Consider the following 14,446-nt stretch of genomic DNA (forward strand, 5'->3'; position numbering starts at 1 on the left):
AGGGGTGTAGCATATGCATATTAGTTACGCTAATGACACACTTCTGGTGCTGTCAAGGGGCGTGGCATATGCTAATGAGTTGTGCTAATGAGTTATGCTAATGAGTTCCTCCAGCTCTTTTTCTACAAAATGACCCCTGGTTAAAAGCTTCCCTTATTACTCCCCCCCCCTTTTTGTATTCAGAGGCATACAAAGTCTAAACACAACCGTGAGCCATTAACAGTTCCCCTCTGGCTGCTCCATTTCTGTGAATTAGGTAAAAGAGACAGGCTAAAAATAAAAACTTTGAGCCTTGTCAAAATCACTGTCCTGCTTTGGATGATTTCCCGCCCCCACCCCTCATTTATCAGGCTTGCACTATTGAGACAGGCTGCATTATCGATCACCGCTACATTTTGTTCGGTGGGTCTGCCAGGAGGATATTTGGGGCTTTTTAACCATCTCAAACAAGCAGCAAATTTAAGTGGTTTATTGAGCCCCTGGTGAGTCCCTGACATCTTTGGTTTCAGTGGGTCAGCCATACAATGCAGAGCCCCAACATATGCATCCCACCAAGAGGTTAGCAAAGCAGCACCAGTGACTTATAGCTTATTCATTTATGAATTTGCCGCGTAACTCCAAAGATGACCTTCCAAAATCCCCAAGAAACTCACCAGATGAACTTAGGCCCGCCAGCCACTGTATTTTTAACCCAATCTACCTCTGAAAGTTGTTATGTAGGAGGAAGAATGATCTATGCTAACCTGGATTCCTTGGATGATGGAAGGAGGAGGCAGATTTTGGGCTTGCTAAATAAATTATTTAAATTAATCTGATAAATGCAGAAAGAATGAATGAAGAGAGAAAAGATCCGGCTGAACAGGTGCTGGCCTGTTACCTCAATAGGGCTGCCAACTGTTGAAGACACCACCCGGTGAGAACACTTACCTCTCCACCATCCAAAGCCTCACGGGATGGTTTTTACTGCTCAAGGAGTTGTTAAAAGCACAAGGTCAGAGCACTGAGAGCTGCCTTGTTTTTTTCCTGGTCCATTAGCAATCCTCCGTCCAATGAGAGACTTGTAAAGGTTCTGCCAAGCCCCACTTAGAAGTTCAGGTCTTTGCAGGTTTTGCTGTCCTTTTCGGTGCCTGGAAACCAGATTCCTTGTTGCTGTCTGCACACTCACTCTCTTTCCTGTTTTAGCGCATCCCTAGCCAGGTTATACTTTTTTACCACTGTTTTTTGTTCCTGAAAACTAAGCCAACAAGAGTTTCCCATAATCTTGTCGCTGCCCCATTTTATTGGTGTCCCAAACATTGCTAAGGTGTCAAATGACCTACTCTGGGGTAGCCCTGATGTGCGTTAAAAAAAAAGTTGGAGGGGATATAGGATGTACTATCTCATAATGAGCAGCAGGGGGCACTGCAGGCCAAGACTGGTATTAAGCAGCATATTTCACATCACTACACCTGGAACCAGGTGGGATCTAATTCCCATGCAGACCCCCCCCCCCCGCCCCACCCTGCCGTGCAGTTTATTATATGGTGAAAATAAGAAACATTTTTTTCTGCTATCATTTTCAATACTACTAAACAGGAATTTTCTATGTAAAGAAACCTACAAACCCTCCAATATTATATGTTGTTAATTGTCAAAGGCTTTCACGGCCGGAGAACGATGGTTGTTGTGGGTTTTCCGGGCTGTATTGCCGTGGTCTTGGCATTGTAGTTCCTGACGTTTTGCCAGTAGCTGTGGCTGGCATCTTCAGAGGTGTAGCACCAAAAGACAGAGAGAGATCTCGGTCTTTTGGTGCTACACCTCTGAAGATGCCAGCCACAGCTGCTGGTGAAACGTCAGGAACTACAATGCCAAGACCACGGCAATACAGCCCGGAAAACCCACAACAACCATCTATATGTTGTTAAGTTTGGATTCAAACTCCTAATCTGTGAGCACTTAAGTGGGCTTGCTCTTCCAACTAAATCCTGAGTTCCCTGGAGGACAAGCGAGAATGGATCCGTTCCTGTCTTTTCACATGACTTCCCATTCACTTGACTCTCTGCCACTTTATCACTTCTGTCTAGGGTAGCCAAGAGGCCTGGAGAGAAAAATGTCCCGTCTCTTTAAAAGAGGCTTAATGGATGTTCTTTACTAGCTAATACTGTTTACATCCATACCATGAAAAGTTTCAGTTGCTCGTTTCCACGCATGAAGCCTCTGTTAAAAGGACAGGCCTTTTTCTCCAAGCCTGTTGGCAGCCTGAGTTTTCTCATCTCTACAGCCTTTGATCTATGGAGATAAGCAGGGCATTTTTTCTGGGAAAAGAGGTGGTGGAACTCAGTGGGTTGCCCTCGGAGAAAATGGTCACATGGCTGGTGGCCCTGCCCCCTGATCTCCAGACAGAGGGGAGTTTAGATTGCCCTCTGTGCTGCTCGGTGGTGTGGAGGGCAATCTAAACTCCCCTCTGTCTGGAGATCAGGGGGCGGGGCCACCAGCCATGTGACCATTTTCAAGAGGTTCTGGAACTCCGTTCCACTGCATTCCTGCTGAAAAAAAGCCCTGGAGATAAGTAATGTAACTGGCAGGGGCTCTTCTGTAGAGGTCTTCTTCTGCAGCTATTGACTGAGATCATCTATGTGCAAGGAGTATACTCTATTGCTGAGCTACGGACCCTGCACACCAGTACATGTTTTAAATCACAAAGCTGCCTGCTGCTGTCTGATGAGTTGTCCGTCAAGGTTGGTCTTGTCCACTCTGACCGGCAGCAGCTCTCCAGGGTCTCAAGATGAGCTCTTCCCATCACCTGCAACCCGAGTCTTCCTTAAAGTGGAGATGCTGGTGAATGAATTTGGGGTCTTCTGTATGCACAGCAGACACCAAAGCTTTTTCTGCAGAGGCGTTTCCTGCCTTTGATGATATTGTTGATACCTTATTATTGTCTTCCTGCGCCTGTTTTAAAGGTTGTCTTGAAAGCTGCCTTGACCTTAATGGCAGGGCAGGAGATAAATATTTTAAAAATATAATTTTTTAAAAATCTCCTACATTATCTTTTTGGCTAAAATGATAATGGCTATACCACAATGTAACAGAACTTTTGTCAGAGAAAAGCAGGTTAAGATGTCATAGTAAATAAAAATAATAAATGTTTAGAAATTCTGCTCTTCTAAATTTATTTATTGCTTTACCTACATGTGTTCAAAGCAGTGTACAGAAACTGAGAAAACTATCATTATACATTTAAAAAAAGAAATAAAAGCATAAAATACATAACCTTAGAACAAGGCTATATAAATGAGATAAGGAAATGTTATTTTCTGCCCAGGTTAAGGGGATGATGAACAGCATAACTGAAAAGACTTCAATTATGTATTTCATGTTATGATTTTTCCTTACACCCTCATCATCTCTGTGTTTACTTGAAGAGGATTTCTTTTTTATTTCCATGGGATTTAATTATTTATTTATTCGTTATCTTGTTTTTAATTTCTGCAATGCAGTTTTTGCATTTCTCATATGCCACGACTTATGCTGTTTTTGTTGCATTGTTCTCTAACATTGTAATTCAGCCTTATTACATTGCTGAAAATATGCCTTATACTGTTCCTGTTGCATTATTCTAAATTTAATAATCTGCCTTGAGTCTCATCTAGAAAGGCTGGCAATATATATAAAGTAAATAAATAACAAGTTTGTTTATGAATGCAGCCTTATCCTCATAACAGCCCTGCGAGGTAGTGTCACAAACTGCCATCTGGGCAGCTTCTCTCTGACTCACAGCTGCAAGTTGTCATGGGACTGAGGCTAAGACTGCACTCCGGAGTTAGGTACAGGTTGCTCTGCCTAGCCTTTTTCCAGGACCAAAGAAGAATCCAGTGTAGGTGGTAAATCCTTGCCTATGTCTGACTGCAAGCGGGAGCTCAAATGCTGGAATGCATTTTTAAAGAAGAATGCCTTGCATGAAGAAAACTAGCATATCACTAACCTAGAACCTTCCTGCCTAGCACTTGCTTTTCTTTAGTGGAGGGAATTTTTCATATGCTAGTGAGTCTTGTGAGACTCCACCAGCAATCTGAGGCCACAAGGGGGCGCAAGTGAGAGTCAGGAAGCAGGTCAAAGTCACAGCCTTGCTTGAGCTGCAGGCCAAGTCACCTGGGTTAGAGCAAGGATGCTCTGAACATTTTTCTGGCCCACAGGAACTGGCAAGGACCAATTGCCTGCTTCAGAGGCGCAGTCCTGAACACTGGTAGGGATGCTGCATCCGAGTCCCCGGAGACACCGAAGCAAGACGAAGCATGCACAGCAACCTGTTACGGCCCTGATTCAAGGTAATTACAGATCTGTTAGACTTACCTGGGCCTCAGCATAAAACTACAAGATGTTTACCTGCTGACCTGGCTCTAACCCTCTTTTCCCAAGCCCTGCCCACCCAGCCATGATTTCCCATGTTCCTTCTGTTACTCCTGCAAATGCAGAGGCATTTCCTGCAGCATGGTCGCATCCAAATGAACGTTTCCCTACATTTTCCTTGGCCCAGACCCCCTCCTTGGCTGTTGCTCCCCCTTGGTCTCTAGAGAGCTTTTGTGGACTTTTTAAAATGGTAATTGGCAGGGCTTTTTTTCTGGGAAAAGAGGTGGTGGAACTCAGTGGGTTGCCAACACAGGAGGTAACTCTTGGCAGGAGGTGGTGCCCCTGGTACCACATGTGCGCGTGCAAAGTGCACGCATGCTCCCGAGGCCAATGACGTCACTTTGGTCAGCTGGAACAAGGGGGGAGTTTTTTTAAAGTTTAAGTCGCCCTCTGCGAAAATGGTCACATGGCTGGTGGCCCCGCCCCCTGATCTCCAGACAGAGGGGAGTTTAGATTGCCCTCGGCAATCTAAACTCCCCTCTGTCTGAAGATCAGGGGCCGGGGCCACCAGCCATGTGACCATTTTCAAGAGGTGCCGGAACTCCGATCCACCGCGTTCCAGCTGAAAAAAAGCCCTGGTAATTGGCATGTTGCTGTAGTATTGAACTGCAGTGGTGATTCAATTACTGAGCCGTCTAGTGATGCAGAGGAATGGGAGAACAGCATCCTCAGGGAATGAGGCAAGGAAATTTTGCAGATGTGGGAGGAACCTGCAAAAATGCACACCTTCCCATCCACGCAGTGTGCAAATGTGCTTTGGCTGCCCTATTTCCCAAACCAGGTGTTTGTGAGAGATGGCAGCAAAGGTGGGGAAATAGACAGGGGACAAAGTTGTGTGGTCGCTTCCAAAAAACCCAGTCCAGTTTAGACACAAAAGTGGAGTGAAACTTCCCTGTGGGAGCAGCCCCGTTCACAGAACTGAAGTGCATTTAAGAATGCAAGAATCTCCTGGGGCAGAGTGGTTTGCGAGAGTCACAAGCGTGCCAGATACCCACAAGCCACACAGAGCCGGGGCTAGTCTATGTAATGATTGCTGCAGTGGACTTACAGGATCTGTACGGCTTGTGCAGCGATTGCAATACTGCACATGCGTCTCAAACTGGCTTTAAAAGAGGATTAGGCAAATTTATAGAGAATGACTCCATCAACGGCTTTCAGTCATAATAGCTAAATGGAACCTCCAGCAAAAGAGGCAGTACGTCTCGGAATAACTGTGCGAGGTGCAAAATAGGGGGAGACTTTTGCCCCTGCGCCCTGCTTGTTGCCTTTCTGGGGTCATGTGGTTGGTGCCTCTTAGAATCTTGGGCAGGATAAAGTGGATTGTTCGTCTGATCCAACAGGGCTCTTCTTGATGTTCTCATGAAGTACCTCTCCTGGGTGTGAGTTCTGCCACCTGAAATCTGCGCACCCTTTGCACTATTAATACATGCAAGCCTGTGCTCTACCACTAAGCAATGGGCCCTCCTTGTTTGTTAAATACTGTGTTCATACTCTGGTAACTACTTTACAGGGCCCCTTTCCAGCAAGGGCGACTGGATTAGGTCAAGCCTTGCATCGGATAAAGTGGACTTTGGCCTCAGAGAAGGTTACGGTACAATAACAGTGCAATCCTAATCAGAGTTAGGCCCTTCTAAACTCATTAGCTTCAATTGACTATCAAGAGTGTAACTCTCCTTAGGACTGTGCTGCAAATCTGTTAGTCTTTCAGATGCCACAAGACTACGTTTCAGTTTTGCTGCCGATACAGACACCTGCAGCTACATCTTTGGAATTTGACCCCAGCAGAGTTTGCTGAGACCCGTTCTTGCAAAACCTTGGAAGGGAAACAATTTCCCAATAAAAGAGGAACAGTTGTTTCAAATGTGGGGAATTCCAAATATGACCGAAGAATCTCACGAAGTTTGTTCAGGCATAGATTCAGCTGTAATGTGAACAATAGGTCAACAGCATTTAATCCCTGTGCAGTATAATTTAATTCACAGAGATCATATCTGTTACCAGATCTGATATCAGCTGGGGTTTTTTTATATGAATTTTTATTGGGTTTTTATAGTAGTGGGAAGGGATTACAACAAGAAGTCAAATTTTAGCAGGTTCACCACAAGACAGATATACATCAATCCAAGTATAAAAAACCACTAAATATATAGTTAATTCCCCATATACCTTCAAGTTTCCCTTTTGTTTCCATAAACATTATTTAATTGTTACGCTTTTTAATCCACTTATCCTATTCCTTATGTCATTTCTAACATTCTTTTCTTTTATATATATTATATATGAGTCATTCTAGGAGCAGAAAGTGAGAATAGCAGAACAGTAAATATCAATCAAACATCTATACAAGAAGTAAGTATTTTTCTTCTAGTTTTCCTCTTCCTTGCCTCTGTTCTGGCCACACCCTCCAAACTTGTGTACTTAGGTTTTCATAGTGGTAGAGGTAGGGAGGCCAGATCAGTATTTGATTCAAGAAAGGAAAAGTCCAGCCAGAGCTATTTACTTAAATTTTCATATTAATAAGGCTGAAATGTCTACATAGGCTACAAGGCTAAAGCACGGTTTCCCATTTTTTTAAAAAAGAGAAAACTAGGTCCTTCATCTGTTTTATCTTGACCATCTGCACTATTACTTGGGTTTTCATAATCGTAAGGTTAAAAAGAGCAGTCAGTTACTTAGCTTAGCCACTCATTTATATTCTAAAAGGAAAAACTAAAATCAACAACGGGTAGAAAGTTTCAAGGGCCCAGCCATCACATCATCATCATCCCTTTGGCAGTAAACATTCAAAATCTATCATAATACAGCGACTCTAGAGCTTTCATTAGATCTATATTGCATATCATTTGACATACAGAAAGAATCAGATCATAATCCATATTTCTCCTTCCATAGAGACAAGGGCTGTTTCCACACGGCTCCCCGCTGCTCGTAACAACCCAGAAGATCACGCAAAAAAAGCGGAAGATCGCGTTTTCTCGTGCGAGATTTGCACGACGTCACGTGACATCACGCAAATCTCGCGCGAGAAAACGCAATCTTCCGCGTTTTTTGCGTGATCTTCCAGGTTGTTACGAGCAGCAGGGAGCCGTGTGGAAATGGCCAAGGTGTTAGGGCTGGATTATTAGGTATTCATTCTGGAATTTGTCCTTATTTTTTCTTCTTTCTTCCTGTAAAATGATACATCCAGTCTTTATTCCATCTGTGCCGCCGAAGGTGAATGTTCTTATCTTCCATCCAGTTCAGGGGAGGGTCAGCAAAAATGTTGTCACTTCTCTGTTTAATTCTCTGCTTTAGGGACCGCTCCACTCCCTTTTTCTCCACTCAGTAGTGAAATGCTGGATTCTCTCTTTAAAGGTCTGCTTCGTGGTTTTGCTCCTTTCTTAGTACTGCCTTGTATCTTGAAGATGACGTACTGGTACAACCGTCCATTTTGTAGACTCAATGGATTTTCCCCATTTTGTAAGTTTGTCTCACTTCGTTCTATTTTTCTTTCAAATGGATGTGTCACCTTAGAGGCTTGCTCCGTGTTGACATTTTTTTTATCTTGTTTTCATCCACTTCCGCTCCAAATATCCCATCTGCTTTAATTAATATTTCTGCCATTAGTTTGGAGGCTTCTTGTAATTTGGTAAGTACATCTTCTTCCCAAGAAGCCATTTCAGATTGGTTATATGTATTATGGTTAATCTCTCATCACAGTGGTAAAAAGCTTTGTTTTGTTAACTATGTTTGAAAATTTATTGCTTTCCAGCCGTCTGCTGAGAGAATCGCTTTACAATCTCTCAGTCTCCCCCTCCTCCTCCCAGCTTCAATCCAGTGGCCGCTTCGCAAATAGGCTGGCTAGCCCTCATAAAGCCATAAAAACAATCTGCTTACTTGGTAGAAGGGGTCATAAATCTTTTGAGCTGTCTTGAAGTTTATCTGTCCTGTTCGGAATCTGCTTATATTCGCTGTAGATTTCATTTAATCTTGTTGGACTTTTGGTTTCTGCAGCTTCATGGCCTTAGGCCCTTCAGTTGGTCCCTGCTTTCGGAACCGGTGCTGAGACTTCTCAGGGTTTGCCAGACCCCTTAGGCTCTTCACCTTGTTCCAGCCTGCCTCCCCTCTCTGGAGGGGGGGGGGGACTTGGGGGCCTGAATTATCAGGTCCCAAGGAACCAGGAATGTCACAGCAGGGAGCTCATAGAACTCAGCTGCTGTGGCATTGCTGTTTCATTCCGTAAGTCTGATATCAGCTGTTTGATGATCCGTGAATTCTGATATCTGGAAGGAAAAAAACCCTGCACATCCAACAAGCGTCATCCCAGACTGTCCCATGAGCACAGCAGGAAACCCTGTGACATGTGAAGACCTGAGAGTCTCAAGATCCTAAGAATGTCCCTTCAGTGTGGGCCACAAAGCAATCAGTGCAAATCATGCCCTGATTGTAGCTGTCCAGATTTCTGGGCTTACTCTTGCAGATTAAAATCAGGTCAGCTCCCTTTGAAATCCCTCCACTAATTTTGCAACAATTCATTTTCACTCTCTGGTGCCGCAGACTCCACCACCTCAGGAAGGTGGGTTTGGGCTGAGTCATCCTGTAAGAGTTTCCCAGGGTGTGGAATGCTAATGAAGGGAGACTTCACTGTATCCTGAGGAGGTTCTTTTGCATATGGATTGGTGCTTGATATGCTAATCTTCTCTGCAGGGCTATTGTAGGGTGTAGAGTATTTTGTTAGCCTGGTATTTTTCAGGACTGGAAACCATGCTCTATTCATTCTTAAAGTCTCTTCTGAGTAGATATAAATTACCTGCCAACATCTTCTCCACACTGTGACACTGAGAGATCTCTGTCTTTTGGTGCTACACCTCTGAAGATGCCAGTCACAGCTGCTGGTGAAACGTCAGGAACTACAATGCCAAGACCACGGCTATACAGCCTGGAAAATCCACAACAACCATCATTCTCCAGCTGTGAAAGCCTTTGACAATATATAGAACATGGGTTCAATTTCAATTTGTTCTTTTCCAGCAATATATGATATACTCTTTTCAAAGTGATGTGAATGGGTATTAGAATAAAACAGTGAAATGATAATAAATGTTAACAAGTTAAGAAGTCTTGAGGAGATGAGGTGGGGCATAAATATTTTAAACAAATGAATAAAACATAAGAAGATCCCCTCTAGTCCAGCGTCCTGTTGCATACACAGCCAACCAGTTGACCCTGGTGGCCAACAACAGGGCATAGAATCGGAGGCCTTCCCCTGAAATTTCATCTTGGCAATGGTATGCAGAGGCTAACCGCCTCTGAATATAGAGGTTCCCTTGGGTCACCGTGGCTCAGTGGCCTAGCGAGGACTGAGAGCGCCCTGGGCAAGGCAAATATTATAATGTCATCACACAGCTGCCCATTCCACCACAGCCAGCTCGGCAGCTGCAGGAATACCAACTTTGCACCTAGTGAGCCGGCTGCCCCATCGGTGCGGGCTGCCTCCCCAAGAGTGAGGTGCAGTCTCTTGTGCCCGTACAAATTTTGCACCCAGGGACAACCACCCCTCTGCCCCCCTCCCACGCTACGCCACTGCCATGGCTAGTAGCCGTTGATGGGCCCGTGCCCCAGTTTGACATTTAACCACTACCCCGTACTGTCTGTGATGGAGGCTATTGATCGGAGGTATGTGGATTTTGTTTTAAATAACTGAGTGAAAACTCTTTTGCAGCTTTTCCTGTCCCGAGTCCCTCTATTGCCTTCCCCTTCTCTTTGTTCTGCCAAGTGCCACTTAGCCTCTCTTCTGGCTGGGTGGCAGAGCCTGTCTCTGCCTTTGCAGCCAGCCACTAGTGCAGGTGAAAGAGGAACCTCAGCTTCTGCTCAAAGGTCCTGCAGAGGAAGTACAAGTGGATGCCAGCTTTTTACAGCAATTTCCAGACTGAGTGGAGGTCAGGATAAAGGCAACCTTTGGATGTCTCATTTTAATGAAGCAAAAGGGGGAATTACTCGGTTCAATGAAAAATTAAGTTATTTGACTCTGTGTGTATCTTTTGCCTATGTCGTTGTTCTTGTAAAGACTTAAACACTTGGTTCATATATCATGCAGAAACTTGGTTGATGTTAACTATAAGTAGTCTGTGAGCCCAGCATTTGGCTCACAGACAATTGCTCATAGCCTGGTCTGTCTCACCAAGCATGGGATTTCTTGCCTTCTCTCTGTAGCCTGGGCGGGTGTTGTTGGGAACAAATCAGGATTAAAACAGGATTAAGCCGGGATGTCCATGTTTATACATCATGCAAAACCGTCATGTTAATAAACTACATTCAGCATTTGACACATCCTGACTGACTGTAGGATGCTTCCTTGTGGATGTTTTGGCCCTCCTTGGTTCCACAGTGAAGATCTGTTTTTTTAAAGTATCCTGTCCACACGATGCCAGAAGCCCCTACCTTTTTGAGCCTGCAGGCACCTTTGGATTTCTGACACAGAGTGGTGAGCGCAACCACAAAATGGCTGCTGCAGGAGGTACGGCCAGTCACAAAATGGCTGCCACAAGAGGTGGAGCCAACCACTAAATCTCTGGGGAGAGATTATGCATGACTCTAATGGTAAATCTTCCAACATTTCAGGCCGAAGCTCTGTTTAACAGGATGCTTTTTAAAAGGAACGTACTGTTTTAAAGTATCTTCATTTTTTGCATACATACAGCTTACCATCAGTCACACAGTTAAGATCCATATGCTGTGGTGGCAGCCGCTGCCAAGCAACATTTTTTAAAAAATCTGCACAGCTAATCAGAAGGCCTGCTGTTCAAAAGCTCCATCTGGCCCTGCCCTTTTCCTAAAACACTTGGTGGGTGCCAGGAAAGTTGTTGGCGGGCTCCATGGATGCCCACGGGCACCATATTGGGGATGCCGGCTGTAACCATCCATTTTTCAGGTATGCCCTTGCTTAGCAGCAGCTGTGGAAACAATCCAGAATGGTTGCTGTGTGGATGCAGCAACACTTAATGCGTGGGTTTCTACAGGCCAAATACGCATGATTGAAAGAGACTCTTGATCCCTTTTCTCTTCATGTCCCTCAGAGATTCCAGTTGTGAAAACAGCCCGTTCTCCGTGTGTTCTGCAGTGCGAATCTGGATCAGGCACTGTGTATATGGGGACTGAGGGGAACCCATAATTTACATCTGACTGTTGTTTATTTATTGTCTGCCTTTCTCACTGAAACCTGAGGCTGATTCCACAGTGCTAGTGACTGCAATATAATCAACAGCCAGGCCATTCACTGAACAAAATAGGATTAACAGGACATTCAATGAACAGATACAATAGGATAGAGTAGCAGAAAATTTGAAAACAAGCATAAAGCTGAACACAGAGATTAAACCTTTCCAAAACAAAGCATAACTAATTAACATGACATCTTTAGCAATGTGGAAACTAAGTACCCAATAGGAGCATATTTATATCAGCAGACAGTACCCAATAGTATAGTCTAGGGACCCTGTCCTTTACCAAGGTATCTCTTTGAGCTATTTATTATAACACAGACCTATAATCTGAGTAGAAAGTCCTCTTGAATAATTTTGCACAGTTTGTGGAAAGCCAGGAAAGTGGGAGCTTTCCTGACCTACTCAGACAGGCCTTTCCATAAGGTAGGGGCTACCGCAGAGAAAGATAGTTGTTAATTTAGCCCAACTGCAGGGAGGTATCATATGAGTGATGCTGCCATGGCAGAAGATAGGGAGAGAGGCGCTTGCACAGATATGAGGGGCCAAGATATGAAGGGCTTTGAGTGTGATAGTCGTGAGCTTGAATTGAGCCTGATAACTGATGGGAAGCCAATGGAGTGACTGCAGAATGGGAGTGATATGCATGCTCTGCCTAGCTCCTGAGAGTAAATGAACTGCAGCTTTCTGCACCTCTGGGACCAGAAAAACTGACCCGGGGGGCATTGTTCATCCTCCACGCCAGATTCCCCAACTCCATCCCTGCCTCTGCAAACAGCGAGAAGGACGGTGGTCTGTCTTCTCGGGGGAGGAGCCCCAGAGATCCCAAGATGTCGCTCCACATCCCTCCTCTCCCACCAGCAACATCACCTCCCCGCCCCCCGCCCCCCGGCATGCAGTGGACATCTGCCTGGCTTATCAGATGCCACCAGCTCTGTCCGTCAGAGAATGAGAGTCCACAGTGGTGCTCCCCACCATCCCACTGCCTGCTGTTACAATGAGGGGGGGAAGGGGGCAGGGAAGCTGGATAGGGCCCCCAGGTGCCACTGGACACCTGCTTCTTCTGGAAGCACAGTAACGCTAAGGCACGAAGGCTTCTGGAGCTGCTTTGGACCCACCCCATCCATCCCAGCCCTGAGCCAGGAATCAGTCGCAGGGATATGTGGAAAGACAAGGAGGTGGGAGGAGGGGACTACTGTCATCCACTGGTAAGCAAACAGACAGGCAGTGAGTTGTTTTTCAACACACATTTTACTGAACTGCAAAAAGTGAACACGTGTCTTTCCAATGTCCCTCAGCCAGGAAGGGAGAAAAGGCAGTTTGTGCAGCAGTTGGATCCACGAGATCCAGTCCTCCTGCTGCCCTCTGGTGCTACACCTCTGAAGATGCCAGCCACAGCTGCTGGCGAAACGTCAGGAACTACAATGCCAAGACCACGGCAATACAGCCCGGAAAACCCACAACAACCATCGTTCTCCGGCCGTGAAAGCCTTCGACAATACATAACAACGGGTTCTTGATCGAGTTTCTTCTTGAAGTTCAGAAGGTTCCCTGTGGATTAAAATTAGCAAAAGTTGGGAATATTTGCTTGGCCCTCGTGGTTTAACATCTCAATTCCTTTTCAGACACAGATGGAATTGTAATATATGAAGCTGCGAAGCCTGCAGCTTTTATTGCTAAGGTTTGCACTACAGTTATCCAGAACAAGAAGTTGAGTCACAGAGGTGACAGGTTGCCTGGAATGATTCACTGTTTGTTTTTTTATGTTAAAGAAAAAAATTCCGTATTATAATTATGCTGAATGTCATGAGACTGGAAGTTGGGTTCACTCTTGGAAAGTCTGCACAACTGGTGTGCCAGGGGTCTGTTCCCTTTGGGTACGGAGTTCAGCCAGTTTGGTGTAGTGGTTAAGAACAGCAGGAGTCTATTCTGGAGAACCGGGTTTGATTCCCTACTCCTCCACTTGAAGCCAGCTGGGTGACCTTGGTTCTGTCATGGCACTCTCAGAGCTCTCTCAGCCACACAGCGCGATTGTTGTTGTGGGGGATAATAATGGCATACTTTGCAAACTGCTCTGAGTGGGCATTAAGTTGTCCTGAAGGGTGGTGTATAAATCAAATGTTGTTGTTGTTATTATTTCCTCTGTTTTTACATTGGTAAATCAAACAAACACCTCAGAAGAAATCGTGCCTTCCCTTATCCACAGAAAAGGGTTAGTCAGGCAGTCCGGTCTGTGGAGCTTCTCATCCTACACACCACTGGGTGTGCTCTCAGGCCCCCATGGCAGCAACCTCTGGAAAGCTCATTCAGAGATTAGGGCAGCAACTCAAAACAGGCCCCCTGTTATTTAACAGGACTTAAGTAGTAAGTCAGTCACATTTTAGTCACTGGGGGTGACTCCAAGGAAAGTGTTCTTAAGACTTCAGCCTATGATGTATCTCACTCCCCAAAATCCCAGTAACACCCACCCCCCCGCTCTGCCCGCTGCAAGCTAGAATAGCTATCTAGGCAGGAGCACCACAGGTGAAAGCTTCTTTTCCTCAGGGTTGATATATACTACAAATGTATATTGATTTTATCCCATCTTAACTGTCATAGCTTTCCACAAAGAATTGGGGGAATTATAGACAGGTGGGAATGTCAATAGCTTTGTTAGAGATGGCTGTTCTCCATCCCACCACCTCTTTTCACAGAACTGCAGTTTCCAGAGGAAGATGGAAGGAGAGTTAAACTACATTTGTGTCTTGAGTACAAAAAAAAATGCTAGAATATCCGTGACTGAATCTTCCCAGTGCCTTTTGAAGCTCTATTTAACTCACACAATTTATTTATTTAGAGATTTAGATTATTTTTGCTTTGCT

This window comes from Eublepharis macularius, chromosome 15, assembly GCF_028583425.1.
Source record: "Eublepharis macularius isolate TG4126 chromosome 15, MPM_Emac_v1.0, whole genome shotgun sequence".
Taxonomy (NCBI): Eukaryota; Metazoa; Chordata; class Lepidosauria; order Squamata; family Eublepharidae; genus Eublepharis; species Eublepharis macularius.